The 16,229-nt window shown below is 34.4% G+C and overlaps 1 protein-coding gene across 3 annotated transcripts in view; it reads left to right on the plus strand.

Annotated features, from left to right (window-relative positions):
* The window catches only part of CADM2 (cell adhesion molecule 2), a 1,274,389-nt gene that overhangs the window by 582,225 nt on the left and 675,935 nt on the right, over positions 1 to 16,229 (plus strand). The gene's annotated exons all lie outside the window — the stretch shown is intronic.

Raw genomic sequence — 16,229 nt, forward strand, 5'->3', positions numbered from 1 at the left:
CTATGTTAGAGGAGAGAAACATTGATTAAAAGCCTAGTATGCCCCATGTTTTATGTACCTGTTATTGAAGCCATAAAAATCCCACATGGTAGATAGTATTATTACTCCTCTCTTTTTCAAAAGATGGGAAATTAAGTCAAGGGATATTAAAGTAAACTGATAATTCTATTGAGCTAACAATTGGTGGAGTACCTGGCTTTAAATTTTGGGTCCTTCTATTCTATCACAATATGTACATCCCCTTTGTAAATTACTGCTACATTTTCACTTGCATATTGAGCTACTAGTTTCTCATGCAATAGCAATGACAATTATTTCAATAGTGTCTATCATATATGTGTATTAACACTGTATCTATCTCATATATTCAAAGCAGAATTTTATCAATAAACTGAACAGTTAACTTGGTTAACTATTTCATTGTAAATATTATTCTTCAAAAATTATGCCATTTAAAATGCAACTTCAAGAAATGACTGTGTTAACTATTTTACTGAACACAGTGAGATATAATGAAGGATGTAACAATCATGGCAAAAATGCATTAATATTAAATATTTACTGCATAACTCAGTCTTATTGGACACAGCTGTCGATAAAATATGCCCTTACTGTTGACAAGTAGCTCCTGTGTTTTGCTTGTAGATTAGCTTGCAGCCCTGCTCTATATTCTTTATCTTCATCACTGCACCAGTCCTTTAATTAGGCAGTGAAATCTTCTGCATAGTGATTAGGAAATCACAGTTAAGAAGGTGTTACAAAGAGATGTTTCTGGAAGCTACTCAAAATAGCTCCATGCTTTGGAAATTTCTCCATGTACAGTATCAAGGAAATGTGTTTGCATTTCAAAAGCAAGTGACAACTGACCTTCAGTAATCAGGTTTACTAAACTTTTAATCCTCAATCCTGAAATGTTGGGTGTAAATAGAAAAAGTTTTGAACCATGGTTGGCAAACAATGGCAACTTCATTATTTAATCTGTGAAATGAGGTGGTTAACCACTTTTGTGGTGGAATGCAAATGGGTTTTAGATTCTAAGAGAATACTTGAACTTATACAAATAAATTTGCTACTATTGCATGCCAATAAAATTTGAAAATATATCTTATAAAATTGAGAAACAAATCCATTTTCATAATTATACTATTACCAGTACTTTAAAGTGTGATACTTTATAAGAAGTACTGATTTCAGAATCAAATTTTTTCATTTCAGAATTCAAAGATATAACTGACCAAGGTAAATGACATAGGACTCGTGAGTCAGGACATATTTACAGATAGTTTTATTATTATGGACAAATTATGCTTGTTATTATAACATGTAACATTCAAAGTTATTGCAATTATATAATACCAAGGAAGGAAAAACACTGACACTATGAAAAATAAGTTTAAGACATAAAAATGACCCCTCCGTTTGTTATTTTTTATTTCTTTCATCAGTATCTTACAGTTTTCTGAGTACATGTATTTTGCTTCCTTAGGTAAATTTATTTCTAGATATTTTATTCTTTTTGTAGCAATGGTAAAAGAGATTGTTTCCTTAATTTCTCTTTCTGATACTTTGTTGTTAGTGTATAGGAATGCAAGAGATTTTTGTGTATTAATTTTGTATCCTGCAACTTTACCAAATTCATTGGTTAAAATCAGCAGTTTTCTGGTGGCCTCGTTAGGATTTTCCATATATAGCATCATGATTTTGCATTCAAATCTGAGTCACTATGTATGAACTTCCCTGGTGGCTCAGATGGTGAAGAATCTGTCTGTAATGCAGGAGACCTGGGTTCAATCCCTGGGTCAGGAAGATCCCCTGGAGAAGGGAATGGCAACTCACTTTGGTATTCTTGCCTGGACAATCCCATGGATAGAGGAGTCTGTGGGCTACAGTCAATAGGGTCACAAAGAGTCAGACATGACTGAGTGCCTAACACGTACACACACACACACTATATGTATAAAGTCTCTGAAAATTGAATGCAGTAATATAGTAATTGAACAAGATGTTTTTGAGTGCTGAGTAAATTTTGTTGGTTTAAGTGGCAGTGAGATTTGGTACTTCATTTCACCTTCTTGACTGGTTGGAAGAATTGACCAGATACACACCATCAAAACATCAAAAACCCTGTGATGAACAATTTTATTATACAGTCAGTCACCATCTGGAGATAGTTCTAGATCTTTAAGTTTGTTAATGGTAACATTTTGGGGAACAGTTTTTAATCTTTCTGTTTCTCATGGGGTTTTTTGTTTTGTTTTGTTTTTTTAATCCGGTTCAATTTTGGAGTCTCTATTCTTTTTTAATCTGGTTCAATATTGGAGCCTGTATTCTTTCCTACCAGGGCTTCCCTGATAGCTCAGTTGGTAATGAATCTGCCTGCAATGTGGGAGACCCCAGTTAGATTCCTGGGTCGGCAAGATCCTCTGGAGAAGGGATAGGCTACCCACTCCAATGTTCTTGGGCTTCCATTGTGACTCAGCTGGTAAAGAATTCTCCTGTAATGCTGGAGACCTGGGTTCGATCCCTGGGTTGGGAAGATCCCCCGGAGAAGGAAAAGGCTACCCACTCCAGTATTCTGGCCTGGAGAATTCCATGGACAGTCCATGGGATCACAGTCAGACATGAAAGTGCAACTTTTACCAGGAAAGAATGAAAGAGTAAAGGGTAGTTTTCCAATGTAAAGACTGTGGGTCCAAGCTTTTTATATGAAAATATCAGTCTCTATCACTTGGGCAAGTTCTATAATATCTCTATGCTCCTGGTTTCTCATCTTGAAGATAAAAATAATAAACTGTGCCTCATTAGAGGTATATTGATGAAATGCATTAATATAGATTAAGTTCCTGGAACAGTGCCTGGCAAATGTTGGGCACATTTTTTTCTAGGCCGATAGAACTAACTGATGGATTGCTTTAGTTTGCTTTCTTGATGTATTTTCATAATGTTATGTCATCTCTCCACAATCTAATGAAGAATATAAAACAGAAAGGAAACCACATAGAAGGGATAGTTAAATATTTGAAATAAAAATTTAGTTGCAGCATCCATGATGTATATTTGCAGTATTCTACTTTGTCCCAGACTCTCTCAATTCAGAGACTCTCTTGTTCACCTTTTCCCAGAATAAATCATCAGTTTTCACATGGATAGAATGAGAGAGGGGCATTTGTTAGTCTCCTGAACAGATATTAAGCCTTTTCACTCCCCCTTCCATTTGTAGCAGTGAGAATTCCTCCAAAGCCCAAGCTTTCGGGACATTTGCTCTTCAAATCAATTTGGTTTGAACTTTACAAACTACCAGTTTAGGACTCTGTTCCATCCCAGGATTTAAGAAGCAACAGACCACATGTTCCTCTGTTTTCCAGATTACAAATATTCCTCCTCTTCTTTCCTCTATTTCCCTTAACTTGAGCACTTAATGCTTTTTAAGAAACTTACGTACCTTTCACATAGGGCTTGAGGAGGAAGTAAAAAGTAAATGTGTCCAATCAAGCATTTTGACACCAAAACCTAGAGGATACTTTCAAGTTCAGTTCAGTTTAGTCGCCCAGTCATGCCCAACTCTTTGCGACCCCATGGACTGCAGCACGCCAGGCATCCCTGTCCATTGCCAACTCCTAGAGTCTACCCAAATTCATGTCCATTGAGTCAATGATAGCATCCAACCATCTCATCCTCTGTTGTCCCCTTCTCCGCCTGCCTTCGATCTTTTCCAGCATTAGGGTCTTTTCTAAAAAGTCAGTTCTTCGCATCAGTTGGACAAAGTACTGGAGTTTCAGCTTCAACATCAATCCTTCCAATGAACACTGAGGACTAATCTTTTTTAGGATAAATAAATTAAAAAATAATAAATACTTTCAAACCATTATTTAAAAATAATTGAATATATCTAATGAAAGATTTCAAGTTGTTTTATGAAAAACTCTGCTGATATTCTGCCACATTTTCCAGCTCCTTAGAGGGTGAATATTGCTCAAGAATATAGATACAGATTACTGCATCTTCTTTCAGGCAACCACTTATCCTAACCAGGGGCTTACATGAAGCCCTGATGATTGAGGTATTTGAGAGCCACCCCCACTCCATTACTCTTGCCTGGAAAATCCCATGGATGGAGGAGCCTGGTAGGCTGCAGTCCATGGGGTTGCTGAGTCTAATACGACTGAGCGACTTCACTTTCACTTTTCACTTTCATGCATTGGAGAAGGAAATGGCAACCCACTCCAGTGTTCTTGCTTGGAGAATCCCAGGGACGGTGGAGCCTGATGGGCTGCTGTCTAGGGGGTTGCACAGAGTTGGACACGACTGAAGCGACTTAGCAGCAGCAGCTTTGCATATACTCTTCATTTTTCCTTTGTGACAGACTTTGAATCATCTTGTTTATAGACTGTAGAAGCAACAGAATAATTTAAGATATGGAGAAATATATTTTATTTCCTTTGCACCTTTTAGGCCATATAAGCAAGGCTGAAATTCTTAGAGTTAGAATTCTTATATAATTTCAATTAAATGCGGAGGAAGAAACTTTAATTTAAAAAATTTAACCTCATTTTGTACTTCATTTTGTCAAGGTTGTTTCCACAATGTGAAATTAAAAGAGAGGGAAGCTAGTGGAAAGGAGATGGTGCTAGTTTTCATACTTTTGTGAATACAAATTCAAACTTCTCTCATAATTTTTTTTAAAGTCAAGTTTAATAATAAGCGTTAACTTAATTGTGCTTTTTTTTTTTTCTTTCTTTTTTTTTTCCAATCCATAGAGGGAAGGGAAAATATGAGTATGGGGCATCACTTATTTCTACCTCTGCCATCCGTTCTCTTCTATTTGCCAAGGAAGAAATTATGCCAACTGAAATTATGTTGAATGGAGAGTGCTCATGAGTTTCCATTTCTGTTAAGGAACTGGGAACTGAAAAGCGATTACCAGCTTATGGAGACAAGAACAAAAGATCAGTATCAAGCAGTCACAAAAAAACACTGGTGATGGGAAAGACTGAGGGCAGGAGGAGAAGGGGACGACAGAGGATGAATTGGTTGGACGGTATCACTGACTCAACGGACATGGGTTTGAGCAAGCTCCAGGGAGATAGTGAAGGGCAGGGAAGTCTGGCATGCTGCAGTCCATGGGGTTGCAGAGTCGGACATGACTAGTGACAGAGCAACAACAGTGCCTTGAAACTTGAGCTCTCAGGTGGTTTGTCTAAACTCTTTCAGCTACAGTTCTCTAATTAATACAGTATCATTAAATATAATCCTTTCCTTGCATTCCTTAAGTATTGTTGTAAAGATCAAGTGTGTTTTTACTATCAAAAGAAATGAAAGCTTAAGTGATGATGCAATATTTAAAAGTATTATTATATCTTCTTTACCCATATTTGTCAGAATTCTTCATTAAAAAAGAAGCAACAAGATGTGTATATACACAGAGAGAAGGGTGGGGGAGGTGGTGCTGTGCTTAGCTGCTCAGGCTCAGTCGTGTCTTACTCTTTGTGACTCCATGGACTGTAGCCCGCTAGGCTCTTTTGTCCATGGGAATTCTCCAGGCAAGATTACTGGAGTGTGTTGCCATTCTGTTCTCCAGGGGATCTTCCAGATCCAGGGATCAAACCCAGGTCTCCTGAGTCTCCTGAAGAGCAGGCGGTTTCTTTACTGCTGAGCCACTGGGGAAGCCAGATATCCACTTAGAGGGCTGTTTTGCAGTTAATGAGTGGACCTGTGTAAAGCACTTGAAGCAGGGCTAGCAAATTGTAAGGACTCTATATATGTTATAAATTATTATTATCATAAAAATGATTTAGTCAGCATGTGACACAACTGTTTTACTCTGCTTCCTGGCCAACAGAAGAATTCCATGTGTTCATATTCCTAACCCACAGATTCACCATCCTTGGAGTTCAAGGAAGAATTTCACAGGTGTACTGGCAGGCGAAATAACAGTAACACATGACTGGCAGACACCTATAAAACTCTCCAGTCTACCTTAATACTGAGAAAATAAATCTCCTTGTGAAGAATAACAAACGGAAGACTAAGGAGGTTCTGGTTGAAGGCATAGGGAATTTTTCCTTTCCTGCAAGTTTGTTTTCAGAGGTTTATTTGGCAGTATAAGGGTTAGGCAAGTGTTCAGATTATTTTTAGATGATTTTAATATTGGCAGGGTAAGTATAGAATACACAGAAAGTTGAGAATTCAGCTACTTAGACCTTTACAGTTGAGGTTTGCCCCCGTTATTTAATTGCAATAGGAAGAAGCAGATGTTTGCCTGGGCATTGCCCTTCTTCTGGCTTCTGTGTAGCTGACCTGTAATCTGTTCTGTTCAGCTCTGTGACTTTATCAATTGGTGTATAGTGTTATGCTAACTTTTATACTGAATGATCAATCCTACAATAATCTAGAATTATAAATAATCATTATAATGAAAGGAAATTTTAAAAAGACTCATCTTTTCTACTTCTTTGAGGACTCACATACAAGCTACATTTATCTGATTGGGTTAGATTAGAATGTATTCATTCTTTATGTGTCTAGAATACGTGTAAGTTTTTGCTAAACTACATGGATTTTTATACAATAATATATTGAGTTCTAAGGATTATATCCATCAATAAGTAAAGACAGATCTACCTAATTATTTATGAATATTTTAGAAGCAAAATAATATGTTTATTTAATCATTTGCAGTGCTAAGATTTAAAAAATGCTAAGCTTTAAAATTAATGGAAATTTATATCTAAGAGGAAAATTTTAAGAACCAAGCATTATTTTTATTGTTTTAATTTTCTAAATGGATTATTATTTCATTACTTTAATTAAAATCAATCAAAAGAGTTTATTATTTGGCAGAGCTAGAAATATTCAAAATATTCAGATTAGAATGTCTGTTATATTAATTGCACATGAGGTACTTACAAAAAAAAAAACAGAAATCCTAGTTCCTGTCTATCATCTAAATAAGACAAAATAATGAATCATTGAAGGAAAATTGTCTGCAGGTTGTCTATATTTAAGTCTAATTATATACTACCTCAAATGATTCACCAATTTATTGAGATGTCCATTTTGTTTTTCAAAAAGATATTTGCTTTAGCAGACCTATTATTGCATCTATTGGGTAAAATTGTATCGGTATATTGCGTCTATTTGGTAAAGTTGTATTAGTATGCTGGCATACAAAGTTTTGAGAACTGTTGTAAAGAAAGAGTATCTTCATAAATCTTTATAAAAAGGGTAAGGGACAAGCAGCACACTTTTAACTTTTACTCTAGCCTGACAATTACATGGAAACACTTTCCAGTATTAAGCTATCTGTTTATGCTACTTGCTCCTTCATCTTTAATAATACATACATTGAAGAAAATATTTCTCCACTTACAAAGTAATGTTGTTTTTAAAGGCATATAGGAGAGTTGCAAGAGAGACTGGAGAAATGTCAGATTGAAGAGGATAGGTGAATAAACTCAGTTTCTGTTTTGTTTTTTGTTCACTCTTTCCTTTTAGACTTTTTCATGCTGCATACACATTACCTATTGTAGTCCAAGGTCAAAGATTTGCCAGTGAACACTACAAGAGAGCAGAGAAGAGCAGATCCTTCAAACTACACAACGTGTTAAAATCCATTCTTTCATTTTTATAATCAGTCATATTCACAACAGACTCTTATTCTTAATGCTTGGCTTGCAAAATAATTTAGAGTCACAGAAGGAGCAGGATCTACTTTAAAACTCTGTCATTAAAGATAAATTATGCTAGTTTTGTCTGTCTGTCTACTTACCTGTCTCACTATATCTATGAACATGTCTAAAATCTTAGGAGTGTGGATATACTTCTTTAATAGATATTTTAAACACCTCCGCACTCTTCCACCTGTTAATTTTTGGGGGGGGGGCAGTTACAACATTTCTGACAGATAATCATTTCATCTCTATTTTGTAATTTAACATAGCCATATAGGAAACCTCTTTAATGACACTCTATTTTCAGCACACATGGTTTGCAGCATGTTACATTGGACAGCAGATTAGTAGCTTGATTACTTAAGAATTTTGCCTGAAGGTATAACCATTAGGTAAGTGTTTTTCAAACTTGAAGAGGCAAGAATAGCACATTGTCAAGAAATCATGTGTTTCCTTTCTATTAATGGCTAAAAAATTATTAAAAGTTTACTTTTCATTGTTTAACTGATCTCATCCTTTTTTTTTTTACATACCAGTATTTGCTATTTATGGAAACTTCTTTATTAATAGTCCTTTTATCCAGCACCTGACATAAACCTCCTTATAGATTTAAGTAAGCAAGAGATTTAAGTGAGAGACAATTTATATAAGAAAAAAAAATGATATGTTAAAATTCCTGGAAGTGGAACTAAATGATACTGTAAATAATGGTGGGTAGAATACACATAGTATCTTTTATAGATTATGGAAGAGTAGATTAGATCCTATTCCCATCTATGTATTATTATTTTTTTCTGCATCCTCATGGAACTTACATTTAAAGGAGATAAGACAAAACAAAGGAACAAGGTGATGTTATATGGTGTTAAGTATTATAAAACAATAGAATGAGATGGAATGGTTTAGGTCCACTTTTTCTGAAATGTTTATTTCTCTAACAATTCTTTAATGATCTTTTCTGAGCTATCTAGATACTGTCCTGGACTTTCCTCTTACAAAGATGATGGTAGAACCCTGCACTATATGTTCAATGAACAGATCACATAATCTGATCTTTGAGGGGTTTAACAGCAGCTCCATCTGGCTCTGTCCTCATATATAATTCCAGTTGATGTTAGTAGCAAAGTTTTAAAATTCTTAAGTACTTTAAGGTTTCATTTTAAAAACAATTGCAAAGCTATTAACAGTTCATCATAATGCAAAGAAGAGATCTTTTGAAATATTAAATTATTGAACCCCAATATAGTTTTTCTAATAAGGCTTAAATATCTTCTTGATATGACAGTTTGAAATGAAAGCTCCAGGTAGAATGATTATAATCATTTCCAGACCATGGAGACATCTTATATAGAAGTTATTTATAAAACTATTTTCATACATTTGATAAAGGTTTTCCACAACATATTATATAGCAGTCTAAAGGCAAAATTATAAATGTAGTCTAAAGTTCTCTGTTTGGAAATCTGTTGCTTAAATGTGGAACCATTGTAACAATTTTAAAATTGAGATTTTTCAACAATGACAACAATGATGTGTTAGGCAACATAAAATCCTTTTGGCTTACATTAAATAAAAGAATTGAGCTCTTGATATTGATGATTTTGCTTTCAAATCTGAGTGACAATGTGTATGGACTTCCTTGGTGGCTCGGTAAAGAATCTGTCTGTAGTGCAGGAGATCTGGGTTCAATCCCTGGGTCAGGAAGATCCCCTGGAGAAGGGAATGGCAACTCACTCTTGTATTCTTGCCTGGACAATCCCATGGATAGAGTCTGTGGGCTACAGTCAATAGGGTCACAAAGAGTCAGACATGACTGAGTGCCTAACACACACACACACACAAACTATATGTATAAAGTCTCTGAAAATTGAATGCAGTAATATAGTAATTGAACAAGATGCTTTTGAGTGCTGAGTTAAATTTTGTTGGTTTAAGTGACAGTGAGATTTGGTACTTCATTTCACCTTCTTGACTGGTTGGAAGAACTGACCAGAAATTAAAAAAAAAAAAAAAAGATGTGGTGGGGGGACCTTATCTATTTCCTAGGGTAGGAAGCAACCTGGGGATTATTGAAGAAACAAGTTTAATAAGTTATAAACATAATGTTTTATTGAAATGAAACTCTTTCATTTTCTTAATGTCTTGAGATTGCCTTGAAATCTGATGAGTTGTAAATCTAGAGAAGCAGGATAGACGGAAAACAGGAGATGGATTAAGGAGGAGATACTGGACATGGCCAAAGGGAAATTGGCAGTAGCAAATAGTGTATTGTTCAGTTCAGTTCAGTCACTCAGTCGTGTCCGACTCTGTGACCCTATGGACTGTAACAGGCCAGGCTTCCCTGTCCATCGGTAATTCCCAGAGCTTGCTCAAACTCCTGTCCATCTGGTCAGTAATGCCATTCAACTGTCTCATCCTCTGTTGCCCCCTTCTCTTCCTGCCTTCTATTTTTCCCAGCATCAGAATATTTTCTAATGAGTCAGCTCTTTGCATCAGGTGGCCAAAGTATTGAAGCCTCAGTCTTAGCATTAGCCCTTCCAATACAGCCATGAAATTAAAAGATGCTTACTCCTTGGAAGGAAAGTTATGACCAGCCTAGATAGCATATTAAAAAGCAGAGACATTATTTTGCCAATAAAGGTCCATTAGTCAAGGCTATGGTTTTTCCAGTGGTCATGTATGGATGTGAGAGTTAGACTATAAAGAAAGTTGAGCACCGAAGAATTGCTGCTTTTGAACTCTGGTGTTGGAGAAGACTCTTGAGAGTTCCTTAGATTGCAAGGAGATCCAGCCAGTCCATCCTAAAGGAGATCAGTCTTGGGTGTCCAGGGTGTTCATTGGAAGGACTGATGCTGAAGCTGAAACTCCAAAACTTTGGCCACCTGATGCGAAGACCTGACTCATTTGAAAAGACTTTGATGCTGGGAAAGATTGACGGCAGGACAAGAAGGTGAAGACAGAGGATGAGATGGCTGGATGGCATCACCGACTCGAAGGACTTGGTTTTGGGTAGACTCCGAGAGTTCGTGATGTACAAGGAGGCCTGGTGTGCTGCAGTTCATGGGGTTGCAAAGAGTTAGACACGACTGAGCAACTGAACTGAACTGAACTTCCAATGAATATTCAGGATTGATTTTGATTGGCTGTTGTGATCTCTTTGCCATCCAAGGGGCTCTCAAGGGTCTTCTCCAACATCACAGTTCAAAAGCATCAGTTTTTGAGTGCTCAGCTTTCTTTATGGTCCAACTTTCATATCCATACATGACTACTGAAAAAACCGTAGCTTTGACTATATGGACATTTGTTGGCAAAGTAATGTCTCTGCTTTTTTACGTGCTAAGTTTGTCATAGCTTTTCTTCCAAGGAGCAAGTGTCTTTTAATTTCATGGCTACAGTCACCATCTGCAGTGATTTTGGAGCCCAAGAAAATAAAATCTCTCACTGCTTCCATTGTTTCCCCATAACTGACAGTAGGAAAGAGTGTATCATTGTTGTTTAAGTACTAAATATTTACAAGGCACCAAACTTTATATCAGGTTTTTTTTATAAACATTTATTACTCCTTGGACTACATATGTAAAGTAGCAAATGTTAAAGCCATTGCACAGTGAAAAAGGTAGATATTGATTAGGAAGCCTTCATCTAGAAGACAAGTTTCAGAAGAAATTTGACATAAGTGGAGTGATGAAGGGAAACTAAGCTGCTATGATATACCAGCCTGCATTAACTGTTCTGTCTAACTGTATTACATAAAATATTGACAATACTCTTTCAAAGGTGATATTTGCTCTTTCTGATTTTACATGAGAGAAATAATACACTCAGAAAGACACACTAACTTCCCTAGATAACATAGCAAGTTATTACTGTAGCAGGGACTCATATTTAGATTTGTCAGTCTGCCAGTCCCTGTAGTTTCATGACACCTCAGTGCTTCCCTACCACTGCTTCTCCCTTGAACTGATTTCTAATGTCATTTATTTGAAATGCTGAGTTTCTAACTTATTCACTCTAAGGCACAGACTTATCAGCTCTCTCTATAGTAGATCTGTCCCAATTACCTAGGTAAGTGGTACTGTATTAGGCAATAACTTACTAAAGTGTACTTTATTGTTAACCTTCACTCCTAAACTTGGAGAAAAAGTGCTTTATTTTATTTTCCCTAAATTCCCAAACTTCTGGCTGAAGTGCAACCAAATTTAGAATGCAAACAAAGATTGTTGTTGTCTAGTTAATTTGATTTGAAGTCTTTCTAGTTTTTCATTTATTATGTAACTTCTTGGTTTGTAGGGAACATAATTTTTTAGTATATTTATAGATTTTATGCCAATTTTAAAACCCTACATAGGGTGTAGAGCATTCAAGTATAATCCTAATGTGAGTTCATGGCTTTAAGATAAAAGTAATTTTACCGTTCTGATAGGAGAGGTAACCAAAATGCAAAGAGTAGTATAAACATATATTGTTGTATGGGTCATTGTCTGTACCACTGGATCTTTCCAGCTTTCATTTTTCAGAAAGAAAATTTAATGAAATTATTTTTATCCACTTCTATAATAAGTATTATAGAAGGTTTTGCTCTTTCAATTTCTAAATATAGCAATCTTCTTTGATTAGGTTGATCTATAAACTATTAATATCTATATAATGTATACTACTTTCTGTGCAGAATTTCATGACAGAGTCATTTTGTCTTTTGAGAGAAGGATAATGACATAGTCAATTTACTATAGGTTATTCATTGCATATCATGTTATATGATGAACAGATATAGAATAGCAACATTTTAGGGCAGATGAATACATCATTTTATTTAAAAGCAAAGAACTCTCATATCCCTTGTATTGTTTTATTTTTTCTCAAAATATTTACATTAGCAATGTTATCCTTTAGTTTTGGTAAGACAACATTTTTTTTCTTATAAACTCAACACAATTGGAGTCTGAACTTGATTGAGTTTCATCTTAAGATTTAAGGCCTATACTATTATACAAGAGGAGATAGCACAATAGAAATAAATGTAACAGTGTTTTTAATCCTCAGTATATATTTGCTTACAAATTTTAAATCTAATAATATAAATCTTTTAAATGACTATAATACATATATATATGGCATATATATATATAGTATATTATGGGTACATCATATTTTATGTTTTGTGTTGACAAGAAATCAAACCAGAGTGTTTAGTATTTATGTGTGTGATCAAAATTATTCAAAATATATATTAAAATGATTAATTTATCACCAATTATCTAGAAAAGTGCTCCCATATTGACAGTTAAGTAATCTTTTCTTCATTCTTCTTAACCCTCTACTGTGAATTCTATGAGAGTGAATAGACTCTTATTTAAGTGAACAGTTTCTTAGTTGGATATAATCTATTAACAGGATGAATATTAAGATGGTGAATAAAAATGCTGAAAAGATTTAATTAACAACTCAGGAAGGGCATTTTTATTTGTTTTCAACTTGGTAAAACTTTTGTGATTCTCACCTGTAAACATGGGGGGTACGGGGTAAGAAGCTTTTTCTCTATTATAATGAAGAGAATTACCATTAAGATTTTAGGGGGAAAAAGATTTCATATCCCCTAGCATAATGCCAGGTGGTGCTTGTGGTGAAGAACCTGCCTGCCAATGAAGGAGATGTAAGAGACAGGGTTTCAGTCCCTGGGTTGGGAAGATCCCTGGAGGATGGCATGAAAATCCATGGCAGTATTAGTGCCTGTAGAATCCCATGCACTGAGCAGCCTGGCAGGTTACAGTCCATAGGGTCACACAGAGTCAGATGCGACTGAAGCAACTCAGCACTCCCTCAGCACACTGTCAGATTCTTTCAAGTATATTTAAATTCTTGTGCTAGAATTTCTGGCAGCACAAGATAACAATCAAAGTGAAACTTTCTTCTTTCAGGTATTGAAAAGAATTTCATTTTTTTTAATCTTACTCTTAAAATATAAATACCCTGATGAACACTCTGTTGATGTTATTAGTGTTTTCTGTGAGTTGGGGAAAAAGTTGTACTTCAAAAGAGGTCAGAGAGAATTGAAAATGCAAAACAATAAACAGAGATCAATGGGACAATGTACAGTTATCCTTCCTACTGGGCAATTTCGTATGTTACAAATGTAAAAGGGGAAAGTGTACAAGATGATTTGACTTATTAGAACACTTGTTAGAGAAAAAAAGACTTTGTTTTTGTTAATGTTTATTGCTTTAAAGTATTTCTTTTATTCTTAGTGTGCATTTAATATTCCTAATGTCGATTTATTGATTTGTAGCATTGCTGTAAGTATGGGGAATTCTCTGCCACATCACTAGTACCAAAATGTACCATAACACTACCTCTCTCTCAGACAGAGAGAAATGGAAGTCCACTAGTGAAAATACCAAATTCTATGTTTACTCAAACACTTTGAATTCATTTTCACTACAGGCATATTTCTGGGGTTCTGAATATTCATTAGTTTTGGGGAATGTGTTGGGAATTCCAAAAATAGTGTAACAATTAAAGCCATTCCTTAGTTTATCTTAAGTAGATTTTAAAGGCCTTATTTTACCCAGCAATCTTCTTAACTTTCTACCCCTGATTATGATGAGTGGTTTTATATTTGAAAAGTGTACTACCATGCTGGACATGTGACTGGAGTAAGGCAACCTAAAGCTGTGAGGTATGGATACAGATCAATTTAAACATATTGTGTGTGCTGTTTAGTTTGATATTTTTCAAAAAGACAATTTAATGTTTTTTATTGATGGTTCATAAAGAAAGAAGATGTAAGTATGGTCCCATCTTAGGCTAACAACTCATGAGATTATGATGATAAAAGGGACATTATCAATTAGAAAGTGCATTCCCAATGCCTATATTCTATAGCTTTTTAACATAGAAAAGATACATACTTTGAGTAAAACAGTAATAAAGGTGGAAATGTTTAACTTTAAAATGTTTATATTTAAAGTGGATTTTTGTTTGAAAATAATATCAAAGATATTTTGAGACAACTTCTGTCATGTATGTTCTAACAATTCTTTGAAAGTATTTTATGGATCCATAAATATTTAAGGAAATTATAAATAATTATTAAAATTGTTCCCTTGAGTTTACTGTTAGAATCTAAGCACTGGTTCAGTTTTATAGTTCAATTTTTATTTTATATTGGCATATATTTGATTTACATTGTTGTGTTAGTTTCAGATGTACAGCAAACTGATTGTTATAAATATGCATACGTTCATTATTTTTCAAATTCTTTCACATGCAGTTTATTATAGAATATTGAGTAGAGTTTCCTGTGCTATACAGTTGGTCCTTGTTTTTTATTTTTATATATAATAATCTGTATATGTTCATATAAACTCTTAATTTATTCCTCCCCCCATCTTTCTCCTTTGGTAGCCATAAGTTTTATGTCTGTGAGTCTGTTTCTGTTCTGTAAATAAGTTCATTTGTATCTTTTAGTTAGATCCAACATAAAAGTGATAGCATATGATATTTGTCTTTCTCCTTCTTACTTACTTCACTTAGCATGATAATGTCTATATCCAATCATGTTGCTGTAAATGGCATTATTTAATTCTTGTTTATGGTTCAGTAGTATTCATGGTATATATGTACCACATCTTCTTTATACATTCCTCTATTGATAGGCATTTAGCTTGCTTCCTCAGACATATTCATATTCAATCTTGATGAATCAACACTTATAAAATTGCTGTTTCTGTATTCCCTTAAATCTGATTTGTCTGAAACATGATATAGCATAGTATGTTTTTAAAATCATGCTTTTTTTTTCAAATTCGATAAAATATATATAACACAAAATTTACCATTTTAACAATTTTAACAGTACAATTCAGTGGTGTTAATTTCATTCATAATATTTCTCAGCATCACTATTAATTTCCAAAGCTTTTTTATCACCCTAGACAGAAAATCCACCCATTATAATGAATAGTAAATTTTAATTTTTTTTATTTTTAAAATTTAGTTTTCTATAATTTATAAAATATAAAATAATTATTCTGTAATTTTTGCATATGTATACATACCTACATGTATATGTATACACACGTGTATGTGTGTAATATATATATAAAATATCAAGAAGCAATTTTTGAATTACCTGTTTATCGTATGGTCCATCACTGTGTTGCATATTTTGAGAATTAACTCAATTTTATATGGCATATTTTAAGTGCATCAGACATGGACACATTGCAGAGTATTTCTAATTCTATATGTACATATTAATATGTTTTACTGGTATATATGAAGCAAAAATGAAGCAAGGCGAAGGCTAACAGAGTTTTGTCAAAAGAATGCACTGACAAACACCTGTTTCCAACAACACAACTGTAAAAATGGACATCACCAAATGGTCAATACCAAAATCAAATTGATTATATTCTTTGTAGCCAAAGATAGAGAAACTCTATAGAGTTAGCAAATACAAGACCTGGAGGTGACTGTGGAGCTGACTCAGATCATGAGCTCCTTATTGCAAAATTCAGGCGTAAGTTGAAGAAAGTAAAAAAAAAAAAAAAAAACTAG

This window comes from Bos indicus, chromosome 1 (assembly GCF_029378745.1).
Source record: "Bos indicus isolate NIAB-ARS_2022 breed Sahiwal x Tharparkar chromosome 1, NIAB-ARS_B.indTharparkar_mat_pri_1.0, whole genome shotgun sequence".
NCBI classification, from domain to species: domain Eukaryota; kingdom Metazoa; phylum Chordata; class Mammalia; order Artiodactyla; family Bovidae; genus Bos; species Bos indicus.